At 54.4% G+C, this 16,087-nt stretch overlaps 1 long non-coding RNA gene across 1 annotated transcript; it reads right to left on the bottom strand.

The window, feature by feature from the left end:
• Nucleotides 1-2,525: 2,525 nt before the first annotated feature.
• On the bottom strand, nt 2,526-15,014 carry LOC129484150 (uncharacterized). Its single transcript, XR_008658359.2, has 2 exons — nt 14,894-15,014; nt 2,526-4,399 (listed from the first exon to the last, which is right to left on the bottom strand). It is a non-coding gene; the product is annotated as an uncharacterized lncRNA (long non-coding RNA).
• Nucleotides 15,015-16,087: the final 1,073 nt, after the last annotated feature.

The following is a 16,087-nucleotide window of genomic DNA, read 5'->3' as shown; positions in this document are numbered from 1 at the left end:
GCCGGCTGGGGCAGGTGGTGCTCAAAGGACTGGCCTGGGAAGCCATGGGGTCCAGGCCCCCTGCCCAGAGGAAGCTGGGACTGAGAGGGATGACTTCGGGGGCTAAGCTGGGGAGGGAGGATGGGAGGGAGAACGTGTAGCTCCGCCACACCACTGGGAGGCTTTTGCTCTAACCCAACAAATGCCTGCTTCTTTTGAGATCCCTATGTAGCCAACAGTCACCTCACTGGGGTCAGAGCTGGAAGGGGTGGCCTCTCGGGGCCTCCACTTTCTGGAGCCAGCCTTGCTGGGTGAGGGCTCTGATCTAGCAGGCTATCAGGCCTGGCTCTCCCTGTGGCCCTGCACCCCCACTGCCTGGGCTATCCCTAGGCGGAGGCTGCACTCAGGGGTAGGGCCTTCAGCACAGTGCTGCTTTCTTCCTTCCCTCTGAATCTGTTCACATGGGCTTCCCTTCCACCAGAAGAGGGTCCTGAGTTCTTATACCCTCCCCTCCCAGCTTCTTGAGTCCCACATTCAAATCCCTAGGGCTCTGTTTCCAGCCCAGGTTTCTCAGTTTCCCCATCCCTTGGCAATGCCTGAATATCAATCTAACCTTCCTAGTTTACAAACCTTTCTTGCCTATCCACCATTCATCTGTTTTCCCATGCATCTATTTGTCTATTTGTCCATCCAGCTATCCATTCATCAAGCCCACCATGCATTCACTTATTTGTCCATTTATCCAACTGTTTGTTGATTCATCTATCCAACTGTCCGTTTGTTTGTTCATTCATCTGTCAGTCAATTCATCCACCCACCCATCTGTTTATCTACTTGTCTGTCTAACCATCTATATGTCCATTAATCAGCCCATCCACCTGCTATCAATCCATCAGTCCACAATTCCATCTGTTTATCCATCTATGAATCTGCTCATCCATTCATCCACCTGTCCATCCATCCACCCATCCACTCATCCACCCATCTACCCATCCACTCATCTGTCCATCAACCCATCCATCATCCACCTACCCCTTCATTCATTCATCCATCCATCCACCAGTCCACTCATCCACCTATCTACCAATCCACCCATCTACCAATCCACCCACCTACCATTCTACCCATCTGTTCATCCACCTATCCATCCATTCACCTATCACCCATCAGTCATCCATCCAGCCATCCATTCATCCATCCATCCATTCATCCACTTATCCACCCATCTACCCATCTACCCATTTACTCATCCACCTATCCACCAATCCAGCCATCTACCCATTCACCCATCCACTCATCCACCTATCCATCCATCCACTCATTCATCCAGCCATCCTCCAATCTACCCATCCACTTATCCATCCATCCATTCATCCATCCATCCATCCACTCATCCACACATCTACCAATTCACTAATCCACCCATCCACCAATCCATTCATCTACCCATCCATCTATCCATTCATCCACTCATTCATCTATCTGTCTATCCACTTATCCATCCATCCATGCATCTTCCCAATGTTGAGTTCCAGGCTCTAAGCTGAGCGCTGGGAAAACAAAAAAGTATTATACAAGACCCCTGCCTTCAGAGAGTTCCTGATCTTTTCTGGAGGGTGGAGGGATGAGTAGAGGTGTTTTTGTTTTTTTTTGTTTTTTTGTTTTGTTTTGTTTTTTTGGCCCAATGATCTCTAGTGAGTCCCCTCTGCTGGGAAGGAATTTTGAGCATTCAGTGTCCTCCCCTGTATAATCTAACCCCTTGCTTTAAATTCCCACTCCACTAAGACAGGCCTGCCTTCTTGCCAGTGGATTCCCAGGCCACAGGTGTTTTTTCATTAGCAGCAAACACCAGAATTTCACAGCTCTGGGCTCACCATTAGATCTACTTGACTTCCACCTTCACTGACTTTTTGTATCTGCACTTGGGACTCTCCAAAAGCTCCAGGCCACAGGTCCTCAGGGCTCCCTAGGAACCTGACCAAGGCCTCTCCCCAAAAGGAGGGGAGGGACGGGTTGGCTTGGCATCAGTTCCATCCTTGTTCCCACTTCCTCATCAAGAAGGCCGAGCCCCAGCTGACTGGGTACAGTGGGGTGTAAGGTTATCCACTTCACAAGATCTAGGTCCTGCTTGATGTGTTCATTCATTCATTCATGTGTGTGTTATTGTCTTGCTTTGGTTTGTTTATATGCGTATTTATTCATTCATTCATTTAATCACTTTTTTGTATAAATGTAAGGGGTACAAGTGCAGTTTTGTTCCATGGATATTAGTGTACATTGTGCCCTTTAAGTAATTTCTCATCCCTCACTGTGCCTCCCCACTCTCCCACACTTGCAAGCCTCCAGTGTCTGTCATTCCACATTCTATGTCCATGTGGACACGTTATTTAGCTCCTACTTATACATGAGAACAGGCAGTATTTGAATTTCTGTTTCTGAGTTGTTTCACTTATGATAATGGCTTCCAATTCCATCCATGTTGCTGCAAAGACATAATTTCATTCTTTTTTATGGCTGAATAGTATTTCATTATATATACATATATGTATGTATACAATATAACATTTTATTTATTCACTCATCCGCTGATGGACACTTAGGTTGATTCTGCATCTTTGCTATTATGAATAGTGCTGTGATAAACATACAAATGCAGTGTCATTTTGGTATAGTGATTTCTTTTCCTTTGGTTAGATACTCAGTGAGATTCCTGGATCCAATGATAGTTCTTTTTCCTTCTTCTTTTCTCTTTTTCTTTTTCTTTTGAGACTGAGTTTCACTCTTGTCGCCCAGACTGGAGCGTAGTGGCACAATCTTGGCTCACTTCACCTCCCGGGTTCAAGTGATTCTCCTGCCTCAACCTCCTGAGTAGCTGGGATTACAGGCGCCCGCCACCACGCCCAGCTAATTATTGTATTTTTAGTAGAGATGGGGTTTCATCATGTTGGCCAGGCTAGTCTCGAACTCCTGATCTCAGGTGATCCACCTGTCTCGGCCTCCCAAAGTGCTGGGATTACAGACGTGAGCCATCACGCTTGGCCAGTTCCTTTTCTTTTGAGACAGAATGTCACTTTATCACTGAGGCTGGAGTGCTATGGCGTGATCTTGGTGCCAGGTACGCTTGGTCTCAAAGGTGCATTAGGGAACCATTGATTGGGTCAGGGTCCCAGATAGGATGGCTGAGGGAAGCGTGCAGGGGGAAGGCATGTCTGGCTGAGAATCAACTTCAGCAAAGGAAAACAGGGAGCCACCATCTTTGCAGCTGGAAGCAAAGCAGGACAGGAAGGCAAAGAGCCTTGAGTGCCAAGCCAAGGAGCCTGAGTTGTGTGCAGGGATGGCTGCGGAGTCTTTGCTGGTTGTAAGCGAGGAGTATGGGGCTCTCCTCTGTGGGTGCAGCCAAGAAACCAGATAGGCTGTGTGTTCCCGAGGCCTAAGATTCAAGGGGCTCCAGGAGAAGGAAGATACCCCATTGCCTCAAGTATGGCCAAGCTCAAGGGGCCTGGGTGAGGAAGTCCATAAAAGAGGTCCAGGGTCAATAACCTCTGGAAATAGGCAGAACGTCCTCTGCCCTCTGGGCAATGCTAGAGTGTCCTCCCAACTCCTTTTCACACTCCTCCCCTTCCCAAAGTACACCAGAAGCCTCATCCCCTTACCTCCCCAGGGACCCGTGGTAATTCAAATTCTTGGGAATAGTAGGACCCAGATTCCAAGAACAGGAAGGGTTTGGTAATCCATAACCTCAAGGTTAGTAGTTCCTTAAAAAGGAAAAGAAAAAAGTTTTTGAGTGCCTGGCACCATTCTGGGTGCTTCCACCCTATGATCTCACATCACCAAGACAGCCATCTGTTGAACTGAGGCCCAAGAGACCAGCGACTGGCCCAGGGTTGCACAGCACGTGTGGGTAGAGAGCTGGGGCATGAACCCTGGCTTCTGGGGCTCTAGGAAGGGCTGGGTCTTCTGGGGAGGGAAGGAAGCTAGAGGAAGAATGGAGAGAGACTGAGGAGCTGAGGCAGGGAGCAGGGAGGAAGGGGAGGGAGGAGAAGAGAGGAAGGGAAAGAGAAGCAAAATAGCAAGATCAAAGGAGGGAGCAGAGAGAAGGGAGAAACACGACAAGAGGTGAGGAGGCAGCACGAACCTCAGGCGACAAAGAGGAGAGCAGGGCGAAGGCAGTTGGAGGAGGAGGACAGAGGAGGGACAACGAGGAGGTTTTGGGGAGACAGCGACAGTGGCTGGCTGGAGGTGATGGGACCCCAGAGGAGCACATTCCCAGCTTCCCCCTCCTGCAGCGGAGCAAAAGAGGGGCAGAGAAGGTCCCTGACTTGCAGGAGGTCAGCAGGTGCATCATGCTGAAATGTGGCTCCATTTCATTCTGGTCAGCAGGAAATTGGTTTGAAACCAAAAATCTTGGATGCTCTAGCGACTGAAAAACAACAACAAAAACAAAAACATCATTTTTAATTATTTTATTTTTTGAATAGATAACACGCACATATAGTACAAAATTCAAAAGGTACAAAAAGGTAAACAACCGCCCAGTTCCCCTTCCACAGACTAGCCCACCTGTTGCCTGATCTCGTGTTTTGGTCTAAAAATCGTCTACACAGCGTGTAGCAGATATATTTTTTTTTAATTTTACACAGAGGGGGCCGGGTGCGGTGGCTCACGCCTGTAATCCCAGCACTTTGGGAGGCCAAGGCGGGTGGATTACGAGGTCAGGAGATCGAGACCATCCTGGCTAACACGGTGAAACCCCATCTCTACTAAAAAAAAAATACAAAAAATTAGCCGGGTGTGGTGGTGGGCGCCTGTAGTCCCAGCTACTCGGGAGGCTGAGGCAGGAGAATGGCGTGAACCTGGGAGGCAGAGCCTGCAGTGAGCCGAGATGGCGCCACTGCACTCCAGCCTGGGCAACAGAGTCTCAAAAAAAAAAAAAGGAAAGAAAAAAAAATTTTTACACAGAGGGGGACACATTAAACGTATCGTAGTTCCCTTGTTTTTCCCCAGTATACACGTCACACCCATGCAGAACTGTCTTGTCCTTTTGAGTTTTTTCCATTTTTAGTTTTTGTGGGTACATAGTAGGTGTGTTTATTTATGGGGTACATGAGATATTTTGATACAGGCATAAATTGTGTAATAATCACATCAGTAAATGGGGTATCCACCACCTCAAGCATTTTTCATTTCCTTGTGTTACCAACATTCCAATTATACTCTTTGAGTTATTTTTAAATACACTATAAATTATTGTTGACTGTAGTGTCTTTTTAATGGCTGTATAGTATTCCACTATTTGGATTTACTAGGATATTTTTAAGTCATGAGAGACATCGTTCATTTAGAAGAGTAAATACAATATTTATGTGCAGTTTAAAGAATAATTATAAGGCAGCAGGGTGCAGTGGCTCACGCCTGTAATCCCAGCACTTTGGGAGGCCGAGGCGAGCAGATGGAGATTGAGACCATCCTGGCTAACATGGTGAAACCCTGTCTCTACTAAAAATACAAAAAAAAAAATTAGCCGGGCGTGGTGGCACGCATCTGTAGTCCCAGCTACTTGGGAGGTTGAGGCAGGAGAATGGCATGAACCCGGGAGGCAGAGCTTGCAGCGAGCTGAGATCGCACCACTGCACTCCAGCCTGGGCGACACAGCAAGACTCCATCTCAAAAAAAAAAAAAAAGGATTATAAAGCTAACATCTACGTAACCACCATCCAGGTAAAGAAATAAAAAAGTTGCCAGAAAGGCCTGGCGTGGTGGCTCACGCCTGTAATTCCAGCACTTTGGGAGGCTGAGGTGGGCAGATCATGAGGTCAGGAGATTGAGACCATCGTGGCTAACATGGTGAAACCCCGTCTGTACTAAAAATACAAAAAAAAATTAGCCGGGCGTGGTGCTAAATTACATATATGCAGGAGGATGTCTATGAGAGATTCCTGAAAGTGGAATTACCAGGTCAAAGGACAGTGCATTTTTCATTTTTTAATTTTTATGTATGTACTTTGTATTGTATTGTATTGTATTGTATTGTATTGTATTGTATTGTATTGTATTGAGATGGAGTCTTGCCCTGTCATCCAGGCTGGAGTGCAGTGGAGCAATCTTGGCTCACTGCAGCCTCCACCTTCTGGGTTCAAGCAATTCTCCTGCCTCAGCCTCCTGAGTAGCTGGGATTACGGGTGCACGCCACCATGCCCGGCTAATGTTTTTTGTATTTTTAGTAGAGACAGGAGTTTTGCCATGTTGCCCAGGCTGGGTCTCAAGCCCCTGGGCTCAAGCGATCCACCCACCTTGGCCTCCCAAAGTGCTGGGATTACAGGCATGAGCCACCACGCCTGGCCTGTATTTATTTTTTAGAGATAGAGTCTCCCTCTGCTGCCCAGGGTGGTCTTGAACTCCTGCCCTCCAGCCATCCTCCTGCCTTGGCCTCCCAAAGTGCTGAGATTACACGTGTGAGCCACTATGCCCTCTGTGCATTGTTAATTTTGAGACAGATGATGGATAGACAGACAAGGCAGGTGCAGTGGCTCACGCCTGTAATCCCAACACTTTGAGAGGCCAAAGTGGGAGAATCATTTGAACCCAGGAGTTTGAGACCAGCCTGGGCAACACAGGAAACCCCATCTCTAAAAAAATTTCCAAAATTAGCTTGGTGTGGTGGTGGTGGTGTATGCCTGTGGTGCCAGCTACTCAGGAGGCTGAAATGAGAGGACTGGTTGAACCCTGGAGGATGAGGGTGCAGTTAGCCATGATCCTGCCACTGTACTGCAGCTTGGGTGACAGAACAAGACCCTGTCTTAAAAAAAAAAAAAAAAAAAAAGACTGGAAACAGATATCGTCACATTGCCCTTAACAAAAGTTGTATCAGCTGGGCATGATGGCTCATGCCTGTAATCCCAGCACTCCCAGAGGTGAGTGGATCTCCTGAGGTCAGGAGTTTGAGACCAGCCTGGCCAACATGGTGAAACCCCATCTCCACTAAAAATACAAAAATTAGCTGAGTGTGGTGGTGTACACCTGTAGTCCCAGCTACTCAGGAGGCTGAGGCAGGAGAATCGCTTGAACCTGGGAGGCAGAGGTTGCAGTGAGCCAAGATGGCGCCACTGCACTCCAGCCTGGGTGACGAGAGTGAAACTCCATCTCAAAAATAGATAAATAAATAATAATAAAAATAAAAAGTTATACCTGTTCACTATCCTACCAGTCCTGCTAGACAGTGCAGCTTCCCAGCCTGCTAGACAAGTGGGAGATGCCGCAGGGGCTGGGCCCTGCAGAGTGACAGGGAGGCTGGGCAGGCCTAGGGTAGTGTGGCCCTTTGCCCCTGCTGGCTGGGTTGATGATAGGGGCAGGCCGGGTGCTAATGCAATCACAAGGCAGGCGGGCAACAGGAAACTCGAGTGGGTGTCCTCCAAGCTGAGTCCACAGAGGGGAGCACGACCCCTGACCTCACAGATCTCTCAGCCTTGGCCCCAACGAGCTAGAAAATGAGGAAACGTCCCCCCACCCTCTTTCCTAGCAACCTGTCCCCATAGGGTGTGACAGGGCATGTGAGAACACACAGGCCTCAGACCAAGAGCTGGGAAAGTTGACCAAAAAGAGCTGAGCCTGTGGACAGAAATGGCAGTCTTGCAACTTCCTCTCACGGTTGAGACACTGGGAGAGGCTCCTTGGGCCCCAGCCAGGGTCACCTGGGCCCCTCTGAGCTCCCCAAGTTTTGCTGACAGCACTGGGCTGGCTCTTCGGTGCATTAAGCCCTTCAACAATGATTGACTCGGGGCCTCTGCATGCCAGGCAGCCCAAACAGGCAGGGTCCTTCATCCCCGCCCTCATGGGCCTGCTCTTCAGCAGAGCATGACCCATGATGAACTCATGATAGTGAGTGTTCCATTGCATGTTGGAAGGTGACACTCACCATAGGAACAAGGGCATGCAGCTGGGTAAGGGGCTTGCGGTAGGGGATGGAGTGAGTGGGGACGGTTTGCAGCATTCATGAGAGCGGGCAGGGCAGGCTTCACCAAGAGAGATGCATCCAGCAAACCCTGGAAGCAAGTGAGGGAGCGAGCCAAGCAGATGTCTGGGAGAAGAATTCCGGACGCAGGGACTAGTCAGTGCCAATGCCCCAGGCAGGAGCGTGAGCCAGAGGTGGCAAGGAGGCCCATGGGGGCACAGCCAGTGGCAGAAGCTCAGACAGGGCCAGTCGGGTCAGGCCATGTATGGAATTTGGCCTTGACTCCAGGAAACATGGAGTGTGTCGCAGGGCAGGGTGTGTCCTCTCTTATTCAAACCGGAAGCTGGTGCCGTGGTACAGATGAGGAGACTGAGGCTCAGAAGTGGCCATGACTTGGCACAGCATGGCTTGGCCAATCCAGGGTGTAGGTGAGGCTTTCGCCCAGGCCCGCCTGAGACCCCAGCTCTGCACCATGGCAGTGCTCCAGTGCTTGTGGGTGGTGACAAGCAAGCACTGGAGGGTGCGGGGCACTACCTCACCCCTCCCTCATGTAACCCTATGAGGCAGGCCTTGTCAGTGCCATTTTGCAGATGACAGAAGTGCAGTTCCCGGAGGTGAGGGGCACAGCCAAGGGCACACAGCCGGGAGCAGGGCAGGAGGTGATTGTGGTTCTCAGGGCCCCTCAGGCCTGTGCCTCCACAGCTGTCCCTATCTCGAGGTTCTCTCATGGATATTTCCCCACCTAAAAATCTTCCTGAGCTCTCGCCTGTCCTCAAGCTGAAGCCCAAACCTCCGAGGCCTGTGCGGAAACCTCTAACGCCCAGAGTCTGGCCAGCCTTTCTGCCTGTCCCCAGCCCAAGTGGCCATCCCCACCTCCACCTCCAGCCAGAGGACACCGCTCAGCATTCCCAGAACCTTTCTCAGTCTCCCCAGCCTTTGAGCACAAGCCCACCCACTTCCACGCCCTCAGATCTCTCTTTTTCAAGGGCTTGCCTCCTCCAGGCTGCCACCCAAGACCGCCTTCCCCCTAGTTTCCCCCCACCGCTCCCCAGCTCTGCCTCAGTCTCTCATCCCACTCTGCCCCAGCCCCAGTGGCCAGGGGCAGCTAGACCTCCTCTGAACCCCAAATCCTGGCCAGCCCCCCACACCCTTGTCCCTGCTGACCAGCTCTACAGATGGGGCGCTCACCTCCCGGCCACATCACTCAGGCTTCGGCACCTCAAACCCACCGCCACCCACAGCGACTTCCTTCTGCTCACCACGGGCAGCACCACACCCCCCTGCTCGCTCACTGAGGCCAGGAGCTGCCTCCCCACCCCAGACCCTTCCCCTGTGGAGCCCCCTCCACCATGCCCTGGTCTCTAGGTTCCCCTGCATCTTTCCCTACGGATTGGCTGTGTGGCCTTTGGGTCAGTTCCTTCCCCTCTGCAGAGCTCAGATACTCCAATTTTACAGAGCAGTGAACAGTACCCACTTCCCAGCATTGTCCTGAGGACTGAAAGAGATGGTCTGTGAATGCCTTTGCTTGTTATGCAGTAGGAGTTCAATAAGTGCACGTTTCCTCCATTGACCTCCACAAATGCAGAGGTTAGGAGTATGGCTTCGGAGACCCCGATTAGAATCCTATCCTCGCTCCTCATTCACTATGTGGCTGACGGAGAGTCACTCACTTCTCAGAGCCTCAGTGTCCTCATCTGCAAAATGGGAACATTAATAGAACATACCTCGCGGGGTTGCATGAACTAGATGAGGTAGCACGTGGCTATCCGTGTGTGACAGGCCCTGCATCCCACCACAGGGAGCAAGTTCAGCCCTGTCCTCAGCCCTCCAAGCTCCCACCCTGGGCCTCTCCACCGCCGCCTCGGAGAAACAGAAATGCAGAGAGAAGCTCTGGAAGCTGGCAGAGGAGGCCCTGAGGCAGCGGCATCTTAGCCTCTGCCCCTGGATGATTCCCCACCTGCCTGGGGCCCCCGGGCTGCATTTTGCTCTCACTCTCCCTGTCTGAGAAACCAGCTCTTGGGAGGAAAAGCCAGCCTGGGAAAAAGGGCCTAGCTATGGAGTAGGGACCCTGTGATAGGATGAGCAGGGCCCTTTGAAAAGACAAGGAAACTAATCCTGACAGCTCCCACCATGGGCCCAGCACGTGAGATCTTTACAACAGGGTTATCCATTTTACAGATGAGAAACGGGGCTCAGAGTGGACACTTACACCTGCTCCAGGAAGAAGGGCCAAAATCAGAATTTGCACCCAGGCTTGAATTCCTCCCAAGCCTGTGCTCTCAGCCCAAGGCCGCCTGAGTGTGTGCCTTGAGCCCCTGGGACAAACAAGGGAGAATGGGCCCTGAGGGGCCAGTGAGTGAGGAGCTGAATTCAGCTTTGAGGCTCTGGGGCCCAAGAACAGTGCAGGGATGCCCAGGGGTCCCGGCTAGGGGTAGGGGGCAGCCCAGGGTGAAGGAGCAGGAGGCCTGGGCCTGGAAGGAGTTAACTGTGTGAGGGGCCTGAGTGAATCAGAGGCTCCGCAGTCTATGATGGAAATTCCCTGTGCATGGCGTGTGGTCACCCAGAAAAGGGAAACGGTGCTTTTCGGAGCAGGGGACGGCGGGGGCTGGAGCTAGGGAGCAGACACCAGCCTGGGTGGGGCTGGTGAGGGTATTGTGACAAAGGAGGTCTGGCGTCCAGGTCTGCTCAGGCCTTGGGTGGGAAGAAGGAAATGAGGAGCCACCAGGCCAGGCCAGGCCTGATTGTGCTATGGTGTGTCCATGGGCCCTGATGGATGAATAGGAGTTCACCAGGCCCAGACCAAAGAAAGGCACTTCAGACCAGAGGAAACGCTACAGCCAAGGCACAGGGCTGTGAGTCAGCATGGAGCCTATCCACTCTGCTTTTGCTGGCAAACTCGTTTCTGTCCTTCAAGGCCCATCCAAGTAACACCTCTCCCCACCCCAGGCAACACTCATAGCTCCTCTGAGTCCCACTGCCTTGGTTTCCCTCTTGGAGCCCACAGGATTTTGTAAGTTATCTGCCTTCCCCATAGGACTATGGGTTCCACAAGGCCAGGGGCTGTGTCCCAGCTGTGGAAACAGCTTGTGCCAGCACAGGGCCAGCACCAAGTAGGTGTTCTGTATTTGTGGAATGACAATTCCGCAGAAGAGGAATGTGGGGCCCAGAGAGGTCAGGGGGTGCTCAGTCAGCCAGCTGGTGCAGCAGAGCGGGGCTCAGGCTGGGCGCCTCCTCAGCTGGGACTGGTCAGGAGGGAAGGAACATGGCAGGAAGATCCCTCCCCTGGGGCAGGGCGGGGGAGACGGCAGGGGCCACTGGGCGCTGATGGCCAGCCAGGGAAGATAGCAGATGGTGCTATGGTCCACGCCCTGCTTCCCCCTTGATCTTCAGGCCAGCCCTTCTCCTGCCCTGGTCACAGCGCTAGAAAACATCTGCCCTCCCGGGAGGGAGACAAAGGTACAAGATGAAGCAAGGAGCAGTCAGAGGAAGAGAGAAGGACACTGGGTTCTAGATTTCCCCAGTGAAATCTAGAATCTCCAGACACTTTGTAGCTGCCTGACTTTGGATAGGGTCTCACTCTGTTGCCCAGGCTGGAGTGCAATGGTGTGATCATAGCTCACTGCAGCCTCGAACTCCCAGGCTCAAGCAATCCTCCCACCTCAGCCTCCCCAGTAGCTGGCACTATAGGCACGCGCCACCAGGCTGGACTATTTTTTTTTTGTAGAGTCGGGGTCTCACTCTGTGGCCCAGGCTGACCTCCAACTCCTGGGCTCAAGTGATCCTCCTGCCTTGACCTCTCAAAATGCTGGGATTACAAGCATGAGCTACTGTGTCCCGCCCTCAGTTTCCACTTTATGATGGAGAAAATGGAATAGGCTTGTTCTGAGGACAGAATAAACTAACGGATGTAACTGTGAACCTCCGTACCGATGTGAGGGAGACTGCCTGTTAGCTGCAGTGACTGTTGTGTAGTCTGGTCTCTCCCTGGGGGCTGTGGCAGTACCATCCCGCCAGCCACTTCCTAAGCAGTGTTAGGCTCGGGCCCAGCTTCCATCTGTCCCAGCTCACGTCTGTGCCTGGTGAAGGCCTATGACCCGCGCCAGCCTGACAAGGGGCCAAAACCCAACTTGGATGGCTGAGAATGATGGCCGGGGCTTCCTGTCCAGAAATGTGCCCCCTGAAGGCCTCAGCTGCTCCAGCTCCACCACAGCACCCCAGATTTCTGGGCCCTCTCGTGTCTGCTTGAAGGTCAAGGGCATCCCGAGAAGCTGCCCTCAGGCAGGGACCAGTGGCATGGAGGCGACCATCGGGGTTGGAGTGTTTCCAAGCATGAAGGGGAACTGAGAACTGTGGGAATGGGCCTTGTGTAGTGCAGGGTGGGCTGGGACTGGTGGGAGGGGGCCTGCTCCCGGGAGCTCAGACTGATGGGGTCCTGGGGTGAAGAGGAGAGGGGGAGCGCCAGGCAGAGGTGGGGTTGGGGGACACCACGGGGTGCTTGCAGGTCAATCCAGAGTGGCCTGGCAGTGGGAGGTGGGGGAGCTGTGCGGGGAAGGAAAGAGGAAGCCAAGGGGAGAGGGGGATGGGCTGCTGGGGATGGAGTGGGGGTGGGGGCTGGGGGCCTGGAGCCACTTTGGCCGCAGCCACTTCGCTTCTCCCGGTTTCGGTTTGTAAATAGCTGTCGGCTCCGTGGGGCAGGATGGGCCTGTCCCTTCTGTGGCCTGTGTCCAGGGAAGCCCAGGTCTAAGGAGCTACAGATGCTCAAGTCCTGGATTGGGGGACCCCAGGATGCCCGCAGCCCAGCCAGCCTTCGCCTGGGTCGGTGGGTTCTGGGGGCCCAGTTCTGGGCAGTCCCAACCTGTGGTCACTGAGGTAATGCAGCTGGGCTGGGGGAGCTTCAGACATGATGACTCGGCCACCCTGGACTTATTTATAACTGGGCCTCCGTGGCCAGAGCAGCTGCTGAGCCGCCAACTCAGCACTCAGGCTGGCTTGAAACACCAAGGCAGGGGACAGGACAGCAAGGGCCAGGCTGGCCTGAGACACCAAGGCAGGGGACAGGACAGCGAGGGCCAGGCTGGCCTGAAACACCAAGGCAGGGGACAGGACAGCGAGGGCCATGCTGGCCTGAAACACCAAGGCAGGGGACAGGACAGCGAGGGCCATGCTGGCCTGACGGCCCCTCAGGCTGAGTCAAGGAGTCTTGGGTTCTCCAAGGCCTCTTTGGCTGGGACTGTGATGTGATGGGCGGGACTTGGGTTTTAGGGGAGCTTCTTGTGGAGCCGGCGTCTTGAACCTCCTGGACCAAAGGGATGGTTGAGCCCAGCTGGTGGACTGGCCACTACCAGGGGGCACAGGGCTCGGCCTTCTCGCAAAGAGCCTCTTCCTCCCGAGGTCAGATGCTGTCAGCAAACTTGACCAGAAGCAAAGTCATCTCCCCTCCCCTTCTTGCAATATCAGCTTAAAAACAAAACACAACAGATTCGGGGAAAGGGCAGTTCAGACACCGAAGGCCCGACCCCAGGCAGGCTGGCAGGTGGGAGAGGCGTGGGTCTTTCCTGAGGCGCCCATGTCACCCCACACCAGCATCCACCTCCTCGGCAGCTGGGAAGGGCTGGCCCTGCCCCACCCTGCAAATGACCGCGTCTTCTTTCTGAGGAAGCATGCGAGGGGGTGTCAGGGCCTTCCCCAAGGTTTGCAGGAATAAAGCCTCCTAAAAGCCTAGTCCTCCCAGATCAGCGTGGCCTCTGCCTCCCCAGATTCCAGCAGCACCCTGTCTGCCAAACGTGGGCCTGCTCCTCCCACCTCCAAGCCTCGCTCCAGTGTGGAACCGCCACCGGCCTTGCCTGTTCCCCTCTCTGCCAAGGTCTACCCCAGGTTCCACCTCCAAGGCCCCAGCCTCAGTGCTGTCCCCAAAGCTTTGGCATTTGGGATGCAAAGCCCAACAAATGTGAGAACCGGGATGGGAATGGGCGAGGGGTTTTAGACCACGGATGCCGAGGTACTGCAGGAAAGAGGAAGGCGGGCCTGGAGCGGGAGAGATGGCGGTGGCGCCTGGGGAGTGCAGAGCTGAGACCAGAGCCACGTGCCCTGACTCCCCGCCTAGCGCTCTCACCCCTGGACCTCTGACCCCCGAGACCACCTGCCTGGCCCCTTCCTCTTGGCGGAAGCTGTTAGGGAAGGGAGGGATGGTGGCCTGCTGTGGGGGAAAACTCGGGCCACCACTGCTTGGGTCTGGGGCCTGGGGGTGCTGGGCCCACGTAGGCCCCTCTGGGCAGGGTCAGGGCGCCCAGCCTGGAGCCGCCCGGGCTGCAGCTGCCCCTGTTTCCACATCGGCAGCAGCAAGGCCGGCGCCTGAGAAAACAGGAAGCGCCCAGTCACCACAGGAAGCATGTGTGCGCCGCCTCCCCACCCCCGGCCCATTGCAAAACGCCAACAGCCCATTACCACAGGCACCGCACAGCGGCCCGGAGAAACGCTCCGGCCACCAGGCCCGCCGAGGAGCCGGACACAGCCTCCGGCCCTCACCAGCCTGGGCCAGGCCTCAGGGGAATGTCCAGCCGCGGCCTGGAGGAGCGCGGAGTCCCCCAGGCCTCAGGCCTCAGCCTTCTTCTGGGCTCTCAGCGCAATCCCCAGGCCAGCCAGGGCCAGGCCTACTTTGGCCACCCTTAAATCAGAATGTGGGGTCAGGGGTCACAGAGAAGCCATTTCTCTGACCTAGTGTTTGGCGTCCGGGAACTCTGTGCCCAGCCTTCAGACCCTGGCAGTCCTCACTGAGGCTGTTGGCCCAGAGCCTGCCATCCCCCGAGACCCCCGGGAGCCGCCTACTGCCTGGTCCACACCTGCCACACCCTCTGCCGGGCCCCAACCCCTCCCAACCGGGACCGTGCTGGTCCCTGGGGGTCCTGCCCCACCTTGCGTTGGGGAGGCATGGGCCCTCCTCCTCCCACCCTGCCGGCCGGCACTCACCTCCTGCTTCTAGTCCCTCAGGCCCTACTCCTTGGAAGGAGACAGGAGTCCAGGGAGGCCGAAGCCCACTCCCGGGGAGGCCCGTGCTCCTCCAGCCCCGGGGACAGCAAGGAAAAGAGAAGAGAGCAGAGCATTTCATGGCTATAATAAATCAAAGGGGGAAGTCGGAGCAGGAGAAATAAGAAACTTCCCTTGCCTGGGCACGGGGACCTGCCAGGCAGCAGCCCCCGGGTGCCCCGCGGCCTTCCCTCCTTCCTCCTGCCTCCCTGGCCAGTGCCCAGATCTCTCCTCAGGCCTAGGTACCCCCATCTACCCAGAGACACCCGCCCCTGGACACCCAACAGCCCTCCTCGCTGCACTCCCCGGGCTGGCACCTCTCCACTTGGCCTCAGTTTCCTCTTAATTGGCACAGAAAGCCCTGGGTCGTGTGGTCAGGCTGCCCAGCAGAGAGGGATGAAGACAGAACATAGGCAGTGCCCCTTCTGAACAAAGGACCCTCAGTGGACAAAGGGAGGGGTGAGGTGTCCTGAGAACTCCGAGCAGGACACTTGGAGCTGGATGGACAAACATCTGGGAACCAAGACGAGAGGGAGAGGCAGCAGAGTTCGGAGCAGAGATGGGGCAGCCCCAGGCTGTGACAGCTGGCAGGCCCTCAACCATCAACCTCAGCCATCCCTGAACTTCTCCCCAGCCAGACCAGGTGGCCCAGGGCCTGGGGCTTGAAGGGCCTGGAGGTCACCGTGGGGCATGAGATGTCCACAGCCTCAGGGCATAACCCGGCTGTATCTTCTCGGAACATCCACTCGGTAGAAGACTGAGAGGGGAAGATGTTTTAAGAAAGGGGAGGGAAATCCCCACACATTAAAGACAAGGATGCAAACTTGTATGATTTTTTTAAGATAAAATGAGGAATTTCAGGCTGGGCGCAGTGGCTCACACCTGTAATCCCAGCACTTTGGGAGGCCGAGACAGGCGGATCACCTGAGGTCAGGAGTTCGAGACCAGCCTGGCCAATATGGTGAAACCCCCGTCTCTGCTAAAAATACAAAAATTAGCCAGGTGCAGTGCCGCGTGCCTGTAATCCCAGCTACTCAGCTACTTGGGAGGTTGAGGCAGGAGAATCATTGAACCCAGGAGGTGGAGGTTGCAGTGAGCCAAGATTGTACCACTGCACTTCAGCCTGGGCGACTGAGC

Source organism: Symphalangus syndactylus, chromosome 6, assembly GCF_028878055.3.
Source record: "Symphalangus syndactylus isolate Jambi chromosome 6, NHGRI_mSymSyn1-v2.1_pri, whole genome shotgun sequence".
In the NCBI taxonomy this organism is placed as follows: domain Eukaryota; kingdom Metazoa; phylum Chordata; class Mammalia; order Primates; family Hylobatidae; genus Symphalangus; species Symphalangus syndactylus.
Note: the sequence above shows the minus strand (reverse complement) of the source record. Positions and strands in the feature narration are given on the sequence as shown.